This window comes from Onychostoma macrolepis, chromosome 21, assembly GCF_012432095.1.
Source record: "Onychostoma macrolepis isolate SWU-2019 chromosome 21, ASM1243209v1, whole genome shotgun sequence".
Lineage (NCBI taxonomy): Eukaryota > Metazoa > Chordata > Actinopteri > Cypriniformes > Cyprinidae > Onychostoma > Onychostoma macrolepis.
In genome coordinates, this window is record NC_081175.1 from 27,500,510 (window position 1) to 27,521,470 (window position 20,961).

The 20,961-nt window shown below is 36.2% G+C and overlaps 1 protein-coding gene and 1 non-coding gene across 5 annotated transcripts in view; one reads left to right on the plus strand and one right to left on the minus strand.

Annotated features, from left to right (window-relative positions):
* Positions 1-6,573, minus strand: part of ctif (CBP80/20-dependent translation initiation factor) — an 84,838-nt gene extending 78,265 nt beyond the window's left edge. For all 4 annotated transcript variants that reach the window (XM_058758541.1, XM_058758540.1, XM_058758539.1 and 1 more), the window contains exon 1: positions 6,385-6,573. The gene's annotated coding sequence lies outside the window, so the exon portion shown is untranslated. The remainder of the gene's footprint in view (positions 1-6,384) is intronic.
* Positions 2,008-2,082, plus strand: trnaa-agc (transfer RNA alanine (anticodon AGC)). Its single transcript has one exon. It is a non-coding gene; the product is annotated as a tRNA-Ala (tRNA).
* Positions 6,574-20,961: the final 14,388 nt, after the last annotated feature.

Below are 20,961 nucleotides of genomic sequence, written 5' to 3' on the forward strand. Positions count from 1 at the left end.
TATTTCTGAGGGAGGGGCTTCATAAAAACAGGAATTAATCGAGGCGTTGTCAGAGAAGGGACAGAGCGGTGTGGAATAAAGCTAAATTATATGAAAAATAATGCGTTTTTAAAAAAATGAAGCATGAACACATGTTAGACTGCACCCCATAAACACAATCAAGCCTAGAAAAAAAACAGTAAACCACCCCTTTAACTCAAAACAACCCAAGAAGAAATCAACAGTGAACAACATCAGCTCAATGAATGAGGATCAGGTCTTGTTAAATATCTATGCTCAAATCTAGAGATCAGGTTCCTGATGGTTTATTGAACATTATTGTATATTAAATCTTGATGTGGATCATCTTAAAATGGTCAAATACTGGCTGTAATTCAACTCAAATTGTGAAACTCGTGTATTAAATAAATTCAGTGCCCACAGACTGAAGTAGTTTAAGTCTTTGGTTCTTTTAATTATGATGATTTTGGCTCACATTTAACAAAAACCCACCAATTCACATCTCAACAAATTAGAATACTTCATAAGACCAATAAAAAAAAAAAAAAACATGTTTAGTGAATTGTTGGCCTTCTGGAAAGTATGTTCATTTACTGTATATGTACTCAATACTTGGTAGTGGCTCCTTTTGCTTTAATTACTGCCTCAATTCGGCGTGGCGTGGAGGTGATCAGTTTGTGGCACTGCTGAGGTGGTATGGAAGCCCAGGTTTCTTTGACAGTGGCCTTCAGCTCATCTGCATTTTTTGGTCTCTTGTTTCTCATTTTCCTCTTGACAGGTTCAGGTCAGGAGAGTTTGCTGGCCAGTCAAGCACACCAACACCATGGTCATTTAACCAACTTTTGGTGCTTTTGGCAGTGTGGGCAGGTGCCAAATCCTGCTGGAAAATGAAATCAGCATCTTTAAAAAGCTGGTCAGCAGAAGGAAGCATGAAGTGCTCCAAATTTTCTTGGTAAACAGGTGCAGTGACTTTGGTTTTCAAAAAACACAATGGACCAACACCAGCAGATGACGTTGCACCCCAAATCATCACAGACTGTGGAAACTTAACACTGGACTTCAAGCAACTTGGGCTATGAGCTTCTCCACCCTTCCTCCAGACTCTAGGACCTTGGTTTCCAAATGAAATACAAAACTTGCTCTCATCTGAAAAGAGGACTTTGGACCACTGGGCAACAGTCCAGTTCTTCTTCTCCTTAGCCCAGGTAAGACGCCTCTGATGTTGTCTGTGGTTCAGGAGTGGCTTAACAAGAGGAATACGACAACTGTAGCCAAATTTCTCGACATGTCTGTGTGTGGTGGCTCTTGATGCCTTGACCACAGCCTCAGTCCATTCCTTGTGAAGTTCACCCAAATTCTTGAATCGATTTTGCTTGACAATCCTCATAAGGCTGTGGTTCTCTCGGTTGGTTGTGCATCTTTTCTTCCACACTTTTCCTTCCACTCAACTTTCTGTTAACATGCTTGGATACAGCACTCTGTGAACAGCCAGCTTCTTTGGCAATGAATGTTTGTGGCTTACTCTCCTTGTGAAGGGTGTCAATGATTGTCTTCTGGACAACTGTCAGATCAGCAGTCTTCCCCATGATTGTGTAGCCTAGTGAACCAAACTGAGAGACCATTTTGAAGGCTCAGGAAACCTTTGCAGGTGTTTTGAGTTGATTAGCTGATTGGCATGTCACTATATTCTAATTTGTTGAGAGTGAATTGGTGGGTTTTTGTTAAATGCGAGCCAAAATCATCACAATTAAAAGAACCAAAGACTTAAACTACTTCAGTCTGTGTGCATTGAATTTATTTAATACACGAGTTTAACAATTTGAGTTGAATTACTGAAATAAATGAACTTTTCCACGACATTCTAATTTATTGAGATGCACCAGTACACGTAGGGCTGGGCGATATATCGAACACGATATTCATGCGCATCTCATCAGTAAAGCCGGTTCCGTGATTAGCGCTAAATCTCCATCACCTGTTTTCAAATAGAGTGCCATTTAATACACAGCTTTCCTGTAGCTCAACTAGTAGAGCATGGCGCTAGCAACGCCAAGATCATGGGTTCGATTCCCAGGGAAAGCAAGAGCTGATAAAATGTAAAAACTGTAACTTGAATGCAATGTAAGTCGCTTTGGATAAATGCATAAATGTAAATGTAAAATGTACACAGAGCCGTAGTTCACTGACAAGCTATGCAATATCGCGTTCATTATCACAGATGAATCGCCTTTGATAATGAACGCGATATTGCGTAGCTTGTCAGTGAACTACGGCTCTGTGTATTAAATGGCGCTCTATTTGAAAACAGGTGATGGAGATTTAGCGCTAATCACGGAACCGGCTTTACTGACGAGATGCGCATGAATATTGTGTTCGATATATCGCCCAGCCCTACAGTACACCTTGAGAATTTATTCTCTAAACATTTAAAGTACAACCAAACAAAACTCCACAAACAACATCTACAATAACAGATAACCGCCGATGAAGCTCATACAAAAGCTTTTTAAGACAGATAATGCCGCACTCTCCGTACTGTGCGACCTACAATGAACAACGTCATCCACAACAATGCAACACCAAATGCTTTCATTTCTACTCTCAAGGTTACGGCGTTCAGCAGCACACATGCACACTATTATCCAGGATGCATGAGCATTGACACTATTAATTTGCAATTAAAATAAATAATAAATACTAAAACATACAGCCATAGGAGTTTAGTTCACCAATTATTAATGCATTTGTAGAGACTGTCAATATAAAACTGCTGTTTAAATGGTCTTTCTGTACAATAAGCACAGTAATATGAGAATATGCTGAAAATGCGAGATATGAAACGACCACAGTCTTTTAACTACAAGCCCACAAAACTCAATTACAGCCGGAAAGGGAGAGACGACACACACACACACACACACACACACACACACACACACCGATGTCTCTACCTCTCTCACACGCTCATGATGTGATCTGAATCCCAATGGAATGTGATGAGATTCGGCAGCTCTGATTGGCTGAATAAGCAGGAAGTGAACACATTCCACACACATTCCAACTCACACAGCACCACAAACGACCAATGACAAGCACAGACACTGTCGAACTGAGCCAATCAGAATCTTAGTTCATGATGAGAGCGGCAGGGATTGGATAAACAACGGTGGACAGCTAAAACAGCCCTATCAGCACTGCTCTAGGAGACAAACAAAGCCTCTCTTGTCAAGGAATAGATTTTATACAACAAGAGGTGGAATTACAAGTGCATTATGATGTTAGTGTTCACTACGTACATCGTCCCTCATCATAACTTCATTTTAGTCAACTGTAATTGCAAACCCAAATGGTGAAGAACATGAAGCTGTCTGTGAATATTTGAACATGATTTAAAAATGTAAATGAATGTTACTTAGGAAGTAATATGATAACAATCCATGGAACTTATTTACATTTCAGAGCATGTTGAGCTAAGCAACACGAGCCAGTGAAACAGCCACAATCTGTCTGACAATCTAGGCAAAACTCAACCTCTTTGAACTCCAAATTCTTTTTATACAAAGCCACAACATTTACTACCACTTTTCTGCTAAATTAACATGCATCATCCAGTTCTTTAAATAGCTCTACTGTATACAGTTAACAGTCTTTGCACTATTTTAGGTTCACTCATTATTTCATTTCACTACATTACGTTTGTTAATCTTTTTATATATTTTATGCAAAGTCTATGAAGCTGACAAGATTAATATTTGTGTAAGTGACAAATGAGACTATGAGACAAATTAATTAACTCTAACAAGTTTTTAATTGTTTTTTCATATATAGCTTTTAAAGTTCTCTCATCAGATCTGACAGTCCAGCCATCATCTGCAAACATACACACAATTCTCACCAAACCTGCCAAAACACACACACACACACACACACACACACACACACACACACAGGACAGAATGTAATCTTTCACATCTAATCACACTGAATCCACTGCTCTGAGACTGATTGAGTCAGACTGAAGAGTTACAGATACTGTAAGTGTATACAGTCAAAGGACATTTTTATGCTGCTAATTTAGCATTTATATTATTAACCTTATGACTTGTTTAACAGTTTTATTGAAGAGTGAAACTGTTCTGCTATATGATGCTCTAAGACTGACATGTGCCTGTGTAGACATGTCTCTCTCTCTCTGTATCCACACAAACCTCCATACATCCTGAGAAATTCACAGTGATTTGTGAGACAGCTCCAATCCTTTCAAATATTTCCCCCTATATATTTAAAACTGACTGCAGTTACATCACTAAAACATGCATAAATCTTTGACTACAGCACTATAAAGAAATATAAATAAATAGCGGGCTAGTTGTCATGCTTTTATTTCCTTCACTGTAGGGCTATTTTTTTCCTTTTTGTAAAGACACATGTAACAGGAGCTAGATTTAATCCGTGCTACAATTATGCAACCACACAAACAGAACTGTTATCATACAAAAATTTAAGAGGTTTTCATTCATGAATAAGATATTTCATTCAAAACCCTTACATATATTTGTGACAGCCAGCCTCACTCGTTCATTATATATGTATGCAGATCTATTGAATTTAATCAAGTCATAATTATGAAACAATGCATATGACACAGCAAATGTGTCTGACCCTGATCTAGAATCTGATAATTATTCTGATTACAATGCATGCACAGTCACAGCTAAATAATGCACTAATACCCCAGTAAGAGATGAAGATGATTATATACAGGATGTATTTAGTACAATTATGCTGACTGTAGGCTACCTGACATCCAAACTATTGGCCCCAATGCTGGTAAACAGAATAGACTAGACTCTCTGATAACTACTGCTTTATATGCTGAATCAGACAAATCCAGGATCTAAGAAATTACCAGCCAGCTGAAGGTCAGAGAGTGAATGAATATAATCAGACACTCTTAAAGGAATACTTCAACCAAAAATATTCACTTACATCACTCACCAACTGGATCCTCTACAATGAATGGGTGCCGTCAGAATGCGAGACCAAACAGCTGATAAAAACATCACAATAACCCACACAACTCCAGTCCAACAATTAACATCCTGTGAAGTGAAATACTGTGTGCTTGTAAGAAACAAATGCATTATTAAGACATTTAACTTTAAATTGATACTTCTGGCCAAGATATGAGTCCATAATCCATAATAACGCTTCCCTGGGAAGTCCATCTCCTGTTGTCTCTCACATCAAAATCACCCACATATTCATTTAGAACCATTTTGGCTTGTAAACGGTGCTTGATCTGTGCAGATTTCGCTCCTGATTCAGAACAGACGACTTTTTCGCAACAGAAGACAATGTTACGGATAGAGGAAGCAACAGTTTGAAGTTAAAAAGGCCTTAATGATGGACAATTGTTTCTTACAAACATGCAGCTTTTGGCTTCACAAGACATTAACTGATGGACTGGAGTGGTGTGGATTACTTGTGGAATATTGTGATGTTTTAATCAGCTGTTTGGACTCTTATTCTGACGGCACCCATTCACTGCAGAGGATCCACTGGTGAGTAAGTGACTTAATGCTACATTTCTCCAAATCTGATCAGATAAAAAAATAATAATAATAATAAATAAATAAGCATATTTTCATTTTGGGTGAACTACCTTTAATAGAAATAATCAGTGCAGCTGAAAAAAAGGCCTATATATCACTAGTGTAAATGCAGCCCAGCTGCGTCTCACTGCTGACAAGGAGGGTGAAGCAGCAGGGGAAAATCAGGGCAGTTTAACTGCATGCAGGCATTATGTGTGTGCTTGTGGCCCTGCCTGTGTCTGATGCAACCACGCCGGAGATCGATGTGATATGAAACCGGTAATACTGTCCAGAACCGGTCAGCAGAGACTGCAGGAACTCTCGTGATGATCAAGATGAGTATATTTATACAGACACCGACAGATCCCAGATCAGTTAATCACTTAACACTAACACATCTGACAGTTTATTCTCCAAAAATCATAACATTTGCGCCTTTATTGCTTTGAATTCGTTCCCTATTATGGCTGGAGACTTTCAAAACAGCAACAATAAAACCAAAACACACACAGCGATCAGAAGAATCTGAGCTGTCATCAGGTTCAATCAGAACGCCAGACATCTGTCATTTCTCTGATCAAAGCGCCGCCGCCGCCAGATCAAACCGATACATTCTATCAACAACAAGATACAAAGTTGCGGATCCCAGCTAGTGTGAGGTGTTACAATGTATCACAGACGTTCCATCCGGTCGCGCGCTGTTACTACAGGCTGCGCTGGATACGCCACAGTAAACACCCCAAACCGGCGAGACCTTCAGATCTGCGGCCAAACACACGCAAATACTCACCCGAGATCTGCGATCGGGCCTGCGGGGATCGCCGGGTGTCCTCCGGGGTTAAATCCGCCCGGTCATGAGTGTTTCCCGTGGACAGAGACGTGTCCGGGAGGGAGAGATTAGCCTGCGTCCCTCTCTCTCTCTCACACACACACACACACGCTCGCGCTCGCAGGGATGAGAATGCAGGAATGTGACGTTTAGTCCGGTTTGCTGACAGGACACGCGCACGTGGCAACTGGGGATTGTGGGAATTTGAGTTCAAAGACAATGGCTATTTTTAAGGAATATCTTTGTTGAATGGTTATATTCTATGGTATCTTATCTCAATGTTAAATATTTTATTTTGTATTTCAGCTTATTTTATTTTTGTACTAATGCTTTGGAAATATTATTTGAAAAAAAAAAGAAAAAGAAAAGCCATGCCAATAAAGTACTTATAAATAAAATAAAATAATAAATTTATTTATCTATAAATTTATATATCTATAAATAAAAAGTAAGTATTTAATGACAAAAATCACTTTTTTATTATCAAAAAGTCAGTCTAATGTTAAAAAAAAAATATATTTTTCCCTTACTAAAATGAAATATCATGGCATTTTGATTCATACTATTGTACCTACTAACGTGCATTTGGTGATGCATTGGAAAGGCAGTTAAAGTACTTATTTTAAAAAATAAAATACATTTATTCATAAATAACCTGTGAATGAAACCTAGCATAAAAACGGTTTTTGTTATTGTCCTTATTATATTTAATATTTTATTGGTACTTTGGAAATATTGTTTGTAAAAAGGGCATGCCAATACTTAAATACTCAAATAGGTAATAAATAAGTATTTAATATAATAAAATAATATAATTAATTAATCTATAAATCACCTGTGAATGATACCTAACATATAAAGAAAACTGTTGCTTTTAAAAAAATTAATTGACATTTTAAGTAAAATTAGGTATTAAAATTAAATTGCCATTGTATTATCAAACTGGCAGTCTAACTAAACGAAAATGTTCCAAAAGTACCATGGTACATTACTTTTTTGGTCTATCACAGTTTTCATTCCCTTACTAGAAAAAATACCATGTTATTCTGATAATACTAAAATGCATTTACTAGAGTATTTATATGATACTCTAAGGTATTTCCAAGAATACCACAGTGTTCTCAAACTTAATTGTCCAAAAAAAATATCCCTAGAGTACTAGGGTACTCTAGTTTCTAAGGAGAAAACTAAGGTATTTTTTTTTATATACACAGAGCATATTCAGTCGCATAATAGCACATATTAGATGGCATATAAAAGTGCATCAGTGCAGCCAACCTTTATCAATCTCTTTCCCTTTTTTCTGATGTCCCCTAGTGGTCATAAATCTCCTCTGTCTCTGGATCCTTGTCTGTTCACTGTCGCCCTCTTGTGCAAGTTCAGTAAAAGACACATGGTTTTGTAATACTTGGCATTTGGGCTATTTAACTGCAACAAATATTTCTTTAACTTATAATGTAGACATAACCTAATCATGGACATAGCGAAACCCCCAAAAAAAACATTTTATTTGTTGAGTTGCACTGAACTCCATGTGAAGTTTTTGATTTAGGGGTTGGCAGTGTATAATATGTAACATATGATCTTTGTCACATAGTTCACTTTTTTCCTGTCTACGGCCCTGTTGTGGGGCATATATGAAAATCACGTGGTGAGGAATAGACTAACAGTATTTACAATGGCAAGGTCCTAGATTAATTTCCACAACTCATAATTTTCCGAACTGTTTTATGGAGTTTTATCCACTTTTTTTGGAAAGACGTTTCGTAAACCGAACAATCGGTATGTTCTTCAACAGTAACAACAGTACTAGGGTTGCTAGGTTTGCATAATAAAACTAACCCAAACAGTAACACAACGGCGATATCCCAACTATCAAATCTTTAAATGTAATATACCATATCTATTTTATACAGATCAAACCACTATTTCATAGTTATCATAAACACTGCTCAAAGGCTTCATAGTATACCCTCCTTCACAAAACCTAACATCTAGCGCAGTTTTATCAGTGGTAGAATATAAAATCAGTCAAATAAAATTCATACAATATGTCAAACGTTTTACCCGCGCGGGAAAAATCAGTTTAGGCCAATTTCGCGGGAAAACCGCAGACTTGGCAACCCTGCAACAGTGCAATCCATCGAGCTGTACTTCAGTCCCTCACAGCCTCATTTTCATTCCCGTCAGAAATTAAATATGGCGCTACCCTGACTATTATGTATTCTGAGAAGATTTAAAAAGACAAGTGAAAAGTCGCCTCCCTCTACATGCCAAAAACACATGTTCACACGCACACACACAATTATCACTTTGTTTGTGAAGGTCATCGCATGTGATGTCCTTCTTCGACACCTTTCAGTCGCTTGGCCATTTTGGCGAGAACTGTTTTCATCAATAACAGCACTGCCAAGCTCAAGTCTTACACACACACAGAGACACACACCACTGACACTCAGAAGTCTCCTGAAGTTCCACACTCTCCAGATGGCAATAACACTTTAGCTGTCGCTGTCAGAGACTAATTAATCTTCCTGGTGTGATCCATCTTCCTGCAGACTGCAGAGTCTTCCTCCATCCTCTCTATCACTCCATCTCTCGCCCGGCCTGGACAGCCTGTCACCAGCGCAGGCCTCCACACACCGGCCCCCGTTCTGTGAGAGCACCTCAAAATCTCCATTTCCTCCTGAGAGACACCATGATGCCAAAAATCAGCAGCATCGACACAGTTTTGCTAGTTTAACTTTGTTGTTTGGTTGTTACTCACTATTACCCGTTGTCCTCCTTTTCCTGTTTGCTGCTTGGCAATTACAAAAACACTTAACCTAATAATTTGCCATTGCAAGCAAAATGTCTGATAAAGATAAATAAAAATAAACATTACAATAAACTAGTGCTATTTTAGTATTACTGATGTACTACTATAGTTTTTGTTAATATTTTAAATTAGATTTTATTTCTATATTTTGTTTTCACTTTCAAGTTTTAGGAATTTTGTTTTGTCAATTTTAATATGTCTATTTTTAATTTAATTTAATTTAGTTTTAGTTATTTTAGTACTTCAACAAACGAATACATTTTATTTTATATTTTATGGTTTTAGTTTTAGTTAATGATAATAAGCCTTCAATAAAATGTAATTATCATCAAATGGATAAACAAACAATCAAACATACAAATCAATCTTATTTTAGTATCATTTATTATAGTTTTTGTTAGTAGTTTTATTTAGTTTTTATTTTAATGTTTTGTTTTTATTTTTTCAAGTTTTAGTAATTTTGTTGTTGTTTTTTTATTTTAGTACTTCAACTTATACCAAACAAAAATGAGAAATGTTGCCTTGCCTACAAGCTAAAATAAGTTTAGGTTTTTATATTTCATTTTATTTTATCATATTATTTTATATTTTGATTTAACTTTTTATGGTTTTAGTTTTAGTTAATAGACAACAATAAAATGTAACTATCGCCAAATGGATAAACAAACAAACCAGTATTATTTCAGTATTACTTATATACTATTATAGTTTTTGTTAGATTTTACTTTTATTTTATTTTTATTTTTCATTTTAATTTTAGTAAAAGGTTTAGTAAATTTAATTTTTTATTTGATTATCTTTCATGTCTATTTATAATTTTATTTTATTTAATATTAGTCATTTTAGTACATCAACTTATACCAAACAAAAATGAGAAATGTTGCCTTGGCTACTAACTGAAATAAAATAAGTTTGTTTTTTACAATTTAATTTCAAGCAACAACATTTTTAATGGGTTTAGTTTTAGCTAATGATAACAACCCTGCAATAAACAACAAACAAATAAATAAATAAAACACAGCAAACCGTTATATGAAGGAAATGCAATATTAATTTATGATTTTACAGCAATAACAATAACTGCCTCTTACAAAATAAGTACTGTGGTGATATTATAGTATAACGTGGTGTGACCACTGTATTTTTGAATAAAAAATGGTATTTTGGACATGTACAGTATCACTGTATTCTTGGAAGTACCATAAAGAATTGTATTAGCACTGTACCATGGCACTGTCACCATAGTACTTTTCATTTACTAAGGTGCTATTAGACGTTCCATATGTGATTTATAAGCATGAAATGGTGTAGCTCAGATCTGGTGTGGCTCGGAGCCTGACTGTTTTATATCTGCCATCTGAGCACTGGGTTTGTTTCGGTGATTCAACACACTTTATTGTAATAGTCTGTCATTAGATGGTGAGTCACACGGGCGTCGTGCCAGCCTGTGTGTGGGCAGTGGGCTCGAGCGGCACAATTTGTTGACTGTTTATTTGTCATGAACCTTTTGTGTGTGTCCCGTTCAGCTGTGACACACAAACACACACATTCCCACACAATACGACCACTACATGTGTGATCTGGGTCATTCCTAATGTCGTAATATTTTGGATCAAATATTAAACTGAATGTTTTTAAAGATGAAAATCATATTAGCTTGTTTTATCAGTGAACAAAAGGTTAGATTTCATTGGACAATGTAACGGTTTGAGTGGATGTCTTTCAGCATTATTTATTAATCAAAATATTGCAAACAAAACTGTAATATTCTTAGGAGTACTGTTTTAAATGGTGCTTAATTTGACTTTCCATCATGTTAATCTTTAGCAAAAGCTCTTTAACAAATAAAAGCCCGTCTCAGCAATGGATTTGATGGATTTTGTGATATTTTGTGGTACTAGTTAGTTTGTATGACTAAAACGTTCCATCCTGTTTTTAATCAAATAAATTAAATTCAAATTCAATGATTTATATAGATTTATATATTAAATAGTTGTAGTTATTTTAGTACTTCAACTTACACTAAAAAAATGGGAATTGTTTCCTTGGCTAGCTGAAATAAAATACATTTATTTCAATATTTCCTTTTATTTCAGTTAATGTATATTTAATTTCAGGCAATGATTTTAGTTTTATTATCATTTTGAAACAATTTATTTATAATCATTTACTTATTTCTATATAAAAATAGTTGTAGTTATTAAAAATTACAAATAAAGCACATATACATACGAAGCAAGAAACTGAAAGAAATCATAAAATTTAGAAATAAATGAGAATTAAAAATATATAAAATAAAAATAAAATCCTTTGCAAGATAACTTTAGCTCTTTATTTCCATCCTGTTTATTTTCTTGATAATATCTAAATAACCAAATTGTAATCAATGAACCAGAAATCTGCTATGTTCTGTTATAGAACTATATTTAAATTGTATCATAAATGGGTTCTTGAAGGTTACAGAGTTCAAATAACAGGAATGTCCCATCCGTTTTTCCATATTTCCACATATTACCCAAAACGGTCCCACTTTCCAGACACAACACAAGTGGGTTGATGTTAAGACTGTTTTGCGTTTGTTTTTCTCTGTGAATACTGTAGCTCTGTCCAGAGCGAGTGAGCAGAGCCAGCGGAGGGTATGCAAGGCAGTAATTAGCGAGGGAGAGCCAGCGTGATGATATTTCTGTGAGGCTGTGGCCTGCGTTTAAAAACTGAAACGTGGAATTATGCAGGACGGCCACCTCCCTTCCTTCTGCTCCACGGCCCCGTCCCAAACATAAACAACATCAGGCCCTGCGTTCAGCCACCTCCACACCTGCTCACGATAACATCACACGCTCGTCTGTGGATCTAAATGACGGCCAGATGATCTATCAGCAGGGTTGCCAGGTTTGTGGAACAAAACTAGCCCAATGGCCAATCAAAAGTAACCTGATGACCATATCCCAAATATCAAAACTCACAATATGATTTTCCCATATGTAAATTTCATATTTACTGCTATGTAAATTGAAAACCATTATATGGTAGTGATTATGGTCTTGTTAAGGAGAGGCATATGGATACTTAACTAGACTTAAAACAGGTGATCAGACTTACAACAGGTTAAACTCGGGAAGAAAGCACCAAAAACACCCTAGCAAGCACCCAGAAACAGCATAGCAACACTTTAACAACCACTCAAAATACCTTAGAAACGGCATAGTAATGCCCTGGAAGCCACCCTTCTAAAAACACAACAAACATTGTAGCAACTGCATGACAACGCCCTGGAAACCACTCAGAGATCCCTTGCAACTCCCTAGAAACCACATAGCAATGTGATAAAACAATTGGAACACCTTAGCAACTGTATAGCGATGCACTAGAAGCCACCAATAACTCCCTAGAAACCACATAGCAAGGTGCTAAAAACATTCTGAACACCTTAGCAACTGCATAGAAACCACATAGCAATGTGATAAAAGAATTGGAACACCTTAGTAACTGCATAGCAACACCCTGGAAACCACCCAGAACACCCTAGGAACTCCCTAGAAACAACATGCCAACATGCTAAAAACACTCCGAACACCTTAGCAACTGCATAGCAACACCAAGAACAACCTAGCAACTCCCTAGAAGCCACATAGCAATGTGCTATAACATTCAGAACAGCTTAGCAACTGCATAGCAACGCCCTGGAAACCACACACAATATTCTAGCATTTCACACAGGCAAACCACTCACATTTTGTAAATATAAATGGAAACATGCAGTTGAGTTTTTCAGCAGCACACATCAGCATGTTTCAGTCCAGCTCCAGACAGAGAGATGACTGACAGGCGGTTTTGAGCTTAAACGGCTGAACATTTAAACATAATTGAAGATTAGCAGGTGTTACAAACACACAAATCCTCACTCAGTGTGTGTTTGGCTCTTTAGCCAGCAGGTGGGGACAGAAAGCCGGCCAGACGATCGCCGTGTGTGTGTGTGTGTGTGCGCGTGAGTCCGTTTCTTACTGCTGTCCACCATATGTCATCAGTCCACACCAGCAGAAACCCTAATAATTACAATTATACGCTTTAATTGTTTTAGACTTTAATGCAACTCTAAACTACTGCATACTATTCTTTTTAAAGTGAAACAGCATTCAATACGCAACACAAAAAGATTCCAAAATGTAATATGCTACATTGTTGTCACATGACCTCATTACATTCCGTGTTCAATTTGAGTTGTATCCAGTTATCAATAGTTTTACATATTTTACAACTCGTGTCTCACTAATCACAGACTGGAAATCATTAAATTTCAGTCATTACACAGAAATGAAAGGAAAAGAGCATTGCATTGTGGGATACAGCGTGATCTGTTGTATATTGCACATTTTAAGCGGTCTAAAAAAAAGTGCATGCATAGAGCATGCTGCAGAAATAGTAAAGTAGTGTGGTAGCATGCTACGCTGAACGAAGTTTTGAATCAGTCCACTTTAAAAATGTGTGTTTTGTTTCTCTTAGTCTGCATGCACGTCGTGTTGCCCCCTGTTGGTGGTCGGCGGTACTGCGTCGGGCCCCCTGCTGCGGCCGCTGGCGGCGTCGGGCTCTGGGTGAGTGTGTGAGCACCCGTTGAGTAGGTGGGTGAGCTGGAAGAGTGTGGGAGAGGTGGTAAGGGGGCAGATGGGCCGAAGAGAGAAGTTCATGGAGGACGTAGAAGGTGTCAGGTACAGGAGAGGGAGGGTGAGAGAGAGACAGACAGACACGGCTTCTTATTACACACTTTCCCATCTAGTTTAATTCACAGATTCAATCATGTAGGTGCAGAAAAATAAGTTTTTATAAACACACTCTTAAAAATACACTCTGCAAATTGGTTTTGTAGTCTGATGATGCAAGAGAACATAGTTGAACTATTTGTTCTTTAGGAAACTATATGTGTATATATAACGTTTTTTTTTTTTTTTTTTTCTGATTTTCTCGTTTTAATATTAATAATATTTCATAAACCAAAACACTAATCTGAACAATTTATACAACACCAAGAACTAAACTTACTAATCTTTATTAGAACTTTAATTAGCTTCCAAAGAACAGATTGCACAAAATATAAACAAATAAATAAATAAATGCAATCTATACAGCAAATGATTATTCTACAGCCAATCTTAATTTTTTCCCCCTCCTGTTTAAAATGATTAAAGAATCTATAAAACAACAAAAACTATTCATGAACAATTTGAAAAGATGGTTCTGGATAATAAGCCCATTTATTTACTTGTTTCTTTCTTTCTTTGTAATATTACTATTTCATAAAACAAACACTGATCTGAAGAAGCTATTAATATGCAGATCTCCAAAAACATGAAAAAAAAAAAAAAAAAATTTATTTATTCATTTTTATATTTTTCCTGATTTTTAATATTACTAATATTTCATAAACCCAAATACTGATCTGAAGAAGTCTATACATCAAAATATGATTAATGAATCCTTTTTTTCTCCAGATTTAATTTTTTTAGATGAATATTCCATAAACCAAAACACTGATCTGAAGAACCTACAAAACAGACTGTGCATTATCCTATATAACATATAAATGTAAAAAGTATATATTTTTAAAATCGCAAGCAGTCCTTAAACACATTAGGGACTGAGTGAGCTGGTGTTCAGCATGTGTCACAGATGTTAAATGAACTCTGCTTCTGGTTAATTTCTCCTTTAATGAGCATTCCTGAGAGACTGATGCTCGTTTGAATGTCGCTCTCGGTTGGACAGTCACATTTTATTGCTGTTTTCTATTACAGTTTCTGTCTGGACACCTTGTTAAGCACAGATTGGCACATTTTCTCTCTCTCTCTGTGTGTGTGTGTGTGTGAGATCCTTCAGCAGACAGTCTTTAAACCTCCACGTCTCTGCTGCTCTCAGCCAGAGGATCATGTCATCAACTTTATGTTAAAATGACCAGATTTCCACAAACTGTCCCACTGTTTCAGCGACCCATGTGTCTATTTGTTAAACAGATTTACTAATTTTCTTACTCTTTTGTATTGTGAAAGCAGAAACAATCTGGTGCTTCATCTTTTAAGTTAGCTGCCAGACGACAAAAAAGAATGACAACATTTCTTTTCAGATTCTCATAAACAATAATTTGACAATTTTCAGTATAACTTAAAGCAGTGGTGTTCCTAAAAAGAATGAGGGCACCTGGCAGAAACTCAACACAAATACTGTATTTAAACACTTCCTGATTCTTCAGATATGAGTTAAACAAATTACCTGCCATTATTTAACACAAATGAACCATTTCATTTGATTATTTTTCATCAAAATTATGAAAACAAGCCATTGCTGTCATCAGACCAATGCTTAAAGATTAGATTAAAATAAATATGTAAAAGTAATATTTCTACTATGCCCTAACAGAAGGAAGAATTTATTTCTTTATTTAAAATACATTGTATATACTGTAAAGCAATAATTTTTTAAAATATTTTTGAAAGAACACTCTTCTGCTCACCAAGGCTGCATTTATTTAATCAAAAATTCAAAATAGCTGTTTTTTTTGTAAATATTTTTGTTTTTTTTAATGTAATTGATTCCTGTGATCAAAGCTGAATTTTCAGCATCATTACTCCAGTCTTCAGTGTCACATGATCTTTCAGAAATCATTCTAATATGCTGATTTGCTGCTCAACAAACATTTCTGAAAACAGTTGTGCTGCCCAAAATCTTTGTGAAAACTTCGATGAATAGAAAGTTCAAAAGAACAGCATTTATTTGAAATAGAAATCTTTTGTAACATTATAAATGTCTTTAATGTCACTTTTAATCAATTTAAAGCATCCTTGATGAATAGAAGTATTCATTTCTTATCAATTAAATCTTACTGACCCCAAACTTTTGAAAGGTAGATAAAGAAACGCTTATGAAATGTCAGTTTTCATTCATCCTCCATCATCAGAATGATCATCACTGGTGAGAATTAAAGTTTTCATATATAGGTGAATTTGCTACAGTATTTGGTATCTGACCTTATAAACATTGACCTATATTGAGTGCTAAGAAAAACACATTCTATAAGTAAATGAAATATACCGCACTAAAACTCAGATTCAAATACATGTGATGCGAGTGAAGAGAAAAGATCCTGCAGCATTTAACCAGATACCGACGCTTGATCTGCTGCTCTTTTTTCTTTTCTTTTTTAGTGTAAGACATATTTTTTGGGGCTATTGTGAACAAATGCATGTAAATTCTTTTTTGTTGTTCTTTAGCAGGCACCTTTTTACTAAAGCAAATTACAGGAAAGTGGCAACAATTAGAGCAGGTTTATAAGAATCAAACGTCAAACCCCATATTCACACCCTGATGATTAATTATGATGCTATTGGAGTTTATATAAAAGGTGGCGACAGATGAATTAAATCAGAAGAGCAGCCAAACCCACGAAACGACGAGCGCAATCAAAAACCCGTCGGTTAAGGTTAAAGAGCTAGCATAATCTGCATTTATCAGTTTAATCTGCACACCCATCTTAGACGCTGATCAACGGTGCTTTGATTTCAGTCGTGAGTTGCTTCAGTGGGTGTAGGTTTCAAACCACGAATTTGAAATCAACCAGGTTTTTGCATACGAATAAGACTAGTTATCAACCCACCGGATCGATATCAGGCCGAAGGCGGCAGGGGAAGGAAAATAAACCAAAAAAACAAATGTAACGCACGATGAGGGTCAAAGCGGAATTAAGACTGTCGGAGAACAAACAGTCACCCCACACCCTGCGCTCGTGTCTTAAAAACATGCCCTGTTGTGTCAGAGGGGCGTAAAGTGAAATCAAGTCTCACTGGATACACTGGCTCTCGCTAAAACTCGCCAAAACCGAACCCACATAAAGACTAACGGCTTTACCAGCCTAATGTTTAATTAGACCAAACCCCTGCCCTCCTTTCCTGCCCCGAACAGACTGGAATCCTGCACATAATCACCCCCAGCGTCAGGCCGGGACAAAAACCGCATGGTGTGACTGCAACCTCGCTTTCTGTGGGGGTTTTTCTGGGCAGAGCCCAAGCTTTTGTGAATGCATTTCAGCAGCATCCGGCGTTCCTTCGTCATCGTGTCTGGGTTTGGAGGACGTGAACATCGTCCAAACTATTTACACTAATTGCATATTTACTGTTGGTAAATCACAGTGGATTTCTGAGGGAGGGAGATCATTTAGCTCTCCAAAAAATACTGAGCGCAGCAGGTGAAGTGACTTAGCCTACATACAGGGTTTTAAACATTTGCAGTGGTCTTGGACTGTTAAGTCACACCTAGAACTGTCAGTGAATCTCTCTAAAACATGCCTTGGATTCACGCTTTACACCAAAATCAAGAGAAAATATAGTCAATTATATTTTATGGATTAAATAGAATGGGTGTCATTCGTGAAACTAAAGATTAAATAAAAATAAATGTTAAAAATGGTTCATAAATCCACTTTAATTGCTGCATTCAGTTCAATGTGATGCAAGAATGCTTTTACAATTACATTTTACAGATTTTGTACTCATTATTACTGTATAGAAAGAAATACTGTAATACAGAGATTAACAAATAAATAAAAATACATTAAAGTCATTTAAAAATAATATTGTGATCTATAAAATACTGGATAACTAAATAATAATCAAAACTTAATTGTTCTAAATATGTAAAATATAGCCTATGCAACATTCTTTTTTTTAATGTTGTGGTGAAATAGGAATATTATATAGTATGTAACGTTAACTGTAAATATTTGCTTTTGATATTCAGTTTTACAATTCCATTTTAGCAGATTTTGTACTCATTCTCAAGGATGATGCTTATTAATGTAATAAAATAAATAATTTTACCTCGCAGAAAAGAAATACTGTACATGAAAGTACATTAAGGCAGCGTAACAAATACTAATATGATCTATGAAAGATTGGATAACTAAGTAAATAAATAAATAGCTGTTCAAAATATGTCAAATAAATTCATCATTTTAATGTGGAGATGAAATAAAATATTATGTAATTCATAACATCAACCATTGTTTTGTTTTTTTTGTATCTAATGCAAGTACATTCAGTTTTACAATTACATTTTAGATTTTGTACTCATTCTCAATGATGATCCTAATGTAATACGGTAAATAACTGACACCATTATGGATGGATAAATAAATAAATGCAAAAAACTAAAAATATGAGGTAGAATTTAAAATATGATTCTGTTCATAAAATGAACTATAAAAATGTTTTAATATGTTTAATGCAGGGACATCCGGACAAACATTTGAAGTGTCCGCAAACTCCATTGTAGACTATTTTGCCATCATTAAACATAAAACGTGGCGTCACACGTGTTGGATGTTGTTGGGGCGTAAAGGGTGTCTTCACATCACCGAACACCTGAAGGGTTCAACGGACTTAAAATAAAACCCCCAGACCCTAAACCACAGCTTGCCTCTCTCTCTCTGTGTGTGTGTGTGTCTATTGAACAAAGAGGGTTTCGAGTGTGTTTGAACTTGACTTTGTGGGCAGACACTCTTTTTAGGGAAGTGCTGAGGGTGGGTGCTGTGTTTGTTTGAGTGTTTGGGTGGAGGGGTCGTGTGTGTGTGTGTGTGTGTGTGTGTGTGTCAGCAGGCAGATGCTGAGGCCTGCAGTGTGGTGTGCCATAAGAAGGGTGTGTGTGTGTTACCCGTGGTCTCTTAATGAGTGTTTCTACAGGCTCTGGCATGGATGTGTGTATGCGGGGGTGGGTGGGTGGGTTTTGGGAAAAGGTATTAAAAAAAACAACAAATGACCACGATGCAATGACTCAGTTTTGTTGGGTTGTGTTAATTTGTACGGCTCAATGTTCATGCTCTACAGCTGAACAAATAACATGTATGACTAGACTACACTCATGAACCAGTGAACATATATGTTTATACAGTGCCCTCCACTAATATTGGCACCCTTGGAAAATATGAGCAAAGGCGGCTGAGAAAATAAATATCTATTGTTTATAGTTTTGCTCTTTCATTCAAAATTTTTTACCTATCATTGCAGTAAAACAATTGAAAGTGGGGAAAATCTCATTGTGAAATAAATGCTTTCTCTAGTTCATGTTGGCCACAATTATTGGCACCCAATTATTGCAACGGCCTTTTCCCAAGATAACAGCTCTGAGTTTTCTCCTGTAATGCCTGAAGAGTCTGGAGAACACCTGATAAGAGATCAGAGACCATTCCTTCATCCAGAATCACTCCAGATGGTAACATGGTAAAAGATTCATTTTGTGCTCAGTGACATGTTTTTGATGTTTGTTTTGGAATACTCTCCTGATGGAAGATCCAAACATGGCCCATTATAAGATTTCTAACAGAGGCAGACAGGGTTTGATTTTTTTATCTGTTGGTATTTGATAGAATCCACGATGCCATGCATCTGAACAAGATGTCCAGGACCTCCAGCAGAAAAACAGGCCCACAACATTAAAGATCCAGCAGTATATTTAACCGTGGACATGCATACTTTTTATCCCTGTTTGTACTAAACTCATCTGGTGGGTTTGCTGCCAAAAAGCTCTTTTTTTAGTTTCATCTGACCATAGAAGCCAGTCCCATTTGAAGTTCCAGTCGTGTCTGATAACTGAATATGCTGGAGTTTGTTTTTGGATGAGCGAGGAGAATTTTTCTTGAAACCCTCCCAAACATGTGGTGATGTAGGGGATGTTTGATATATATTTATTTTTATATATATATATATTTTTAGTTTTCTGACCCAGAGACTCAACTAATCTCTACAATTCTCCAGCTGTGGTCCTTGGAGAGTCTTTAGCCACTCAAACTCTCCTCCTCACCGTGCATTAGGACGATATAGACACACGTCCTCTTCCAGGCAGATTTGTAACATCTTGAGTTGATTGGAACCTCTTAATTATTCCCCTGATGGTGGAAATGGGGATTTTCAATGCTTTAACTCTTTCCTTACAGTCACTTTCTATTTTTTGAAGCTCAACAATCTTGTTCTGCACATCAGAACTATATTCTTTGGTTTTACTCCTTGTGATGGATGATTAAGGGATTTGGCCTTTGTGATCCTCATATTTATAATCCTGTGGTAGAGGAAGTCATGGCTGGATAATTACACGCTCCTAGTCACCCTGGTGTGCTAAAAAATGTAAATATGAATGGGAATATACTTCAGAGATATTTTCATAAGAATTTCTAGGGGTGCCAATAATTGTGGCCAACATTCATTGGAGAAAAACATTTATTTCACAATGAGATTTTCTCCCCACTTTCAATTGTTTTACTTAAATGAGAGGTTAGAATTTTGTGAATTTTCTGAGTGAAAGATCAAAAGGATAAACAATGCAGATTTATTTTCACAGCCCTCATATTTACCAAGGGTGCCAATATTAGTGGAGGTCAGTGTGTGTGTGTGTGTGTGTGTGTGTGAGAGAGAGAGTGTGTGTGCGTGTGTTATGTAGCTATAACTAAGGAAAAAGTATGTATTTTTATGCAGAAATGATGTACATATATATGACTTTTTGTAATAGTCAGGAATGTATCTTGAGCAGCAAATCAGCATATTAGAATGATTTCTGAAGGATCATGTGACACTGAAGACTGGAGTAATGATATTGAAAATTCTGCTTTGATCACAGAAATAAAAAGAATTATATAAAATTATTATAAAAAATATATAAAAAAGGTCATTTTAACTTTGTATCTTAAATTCCTT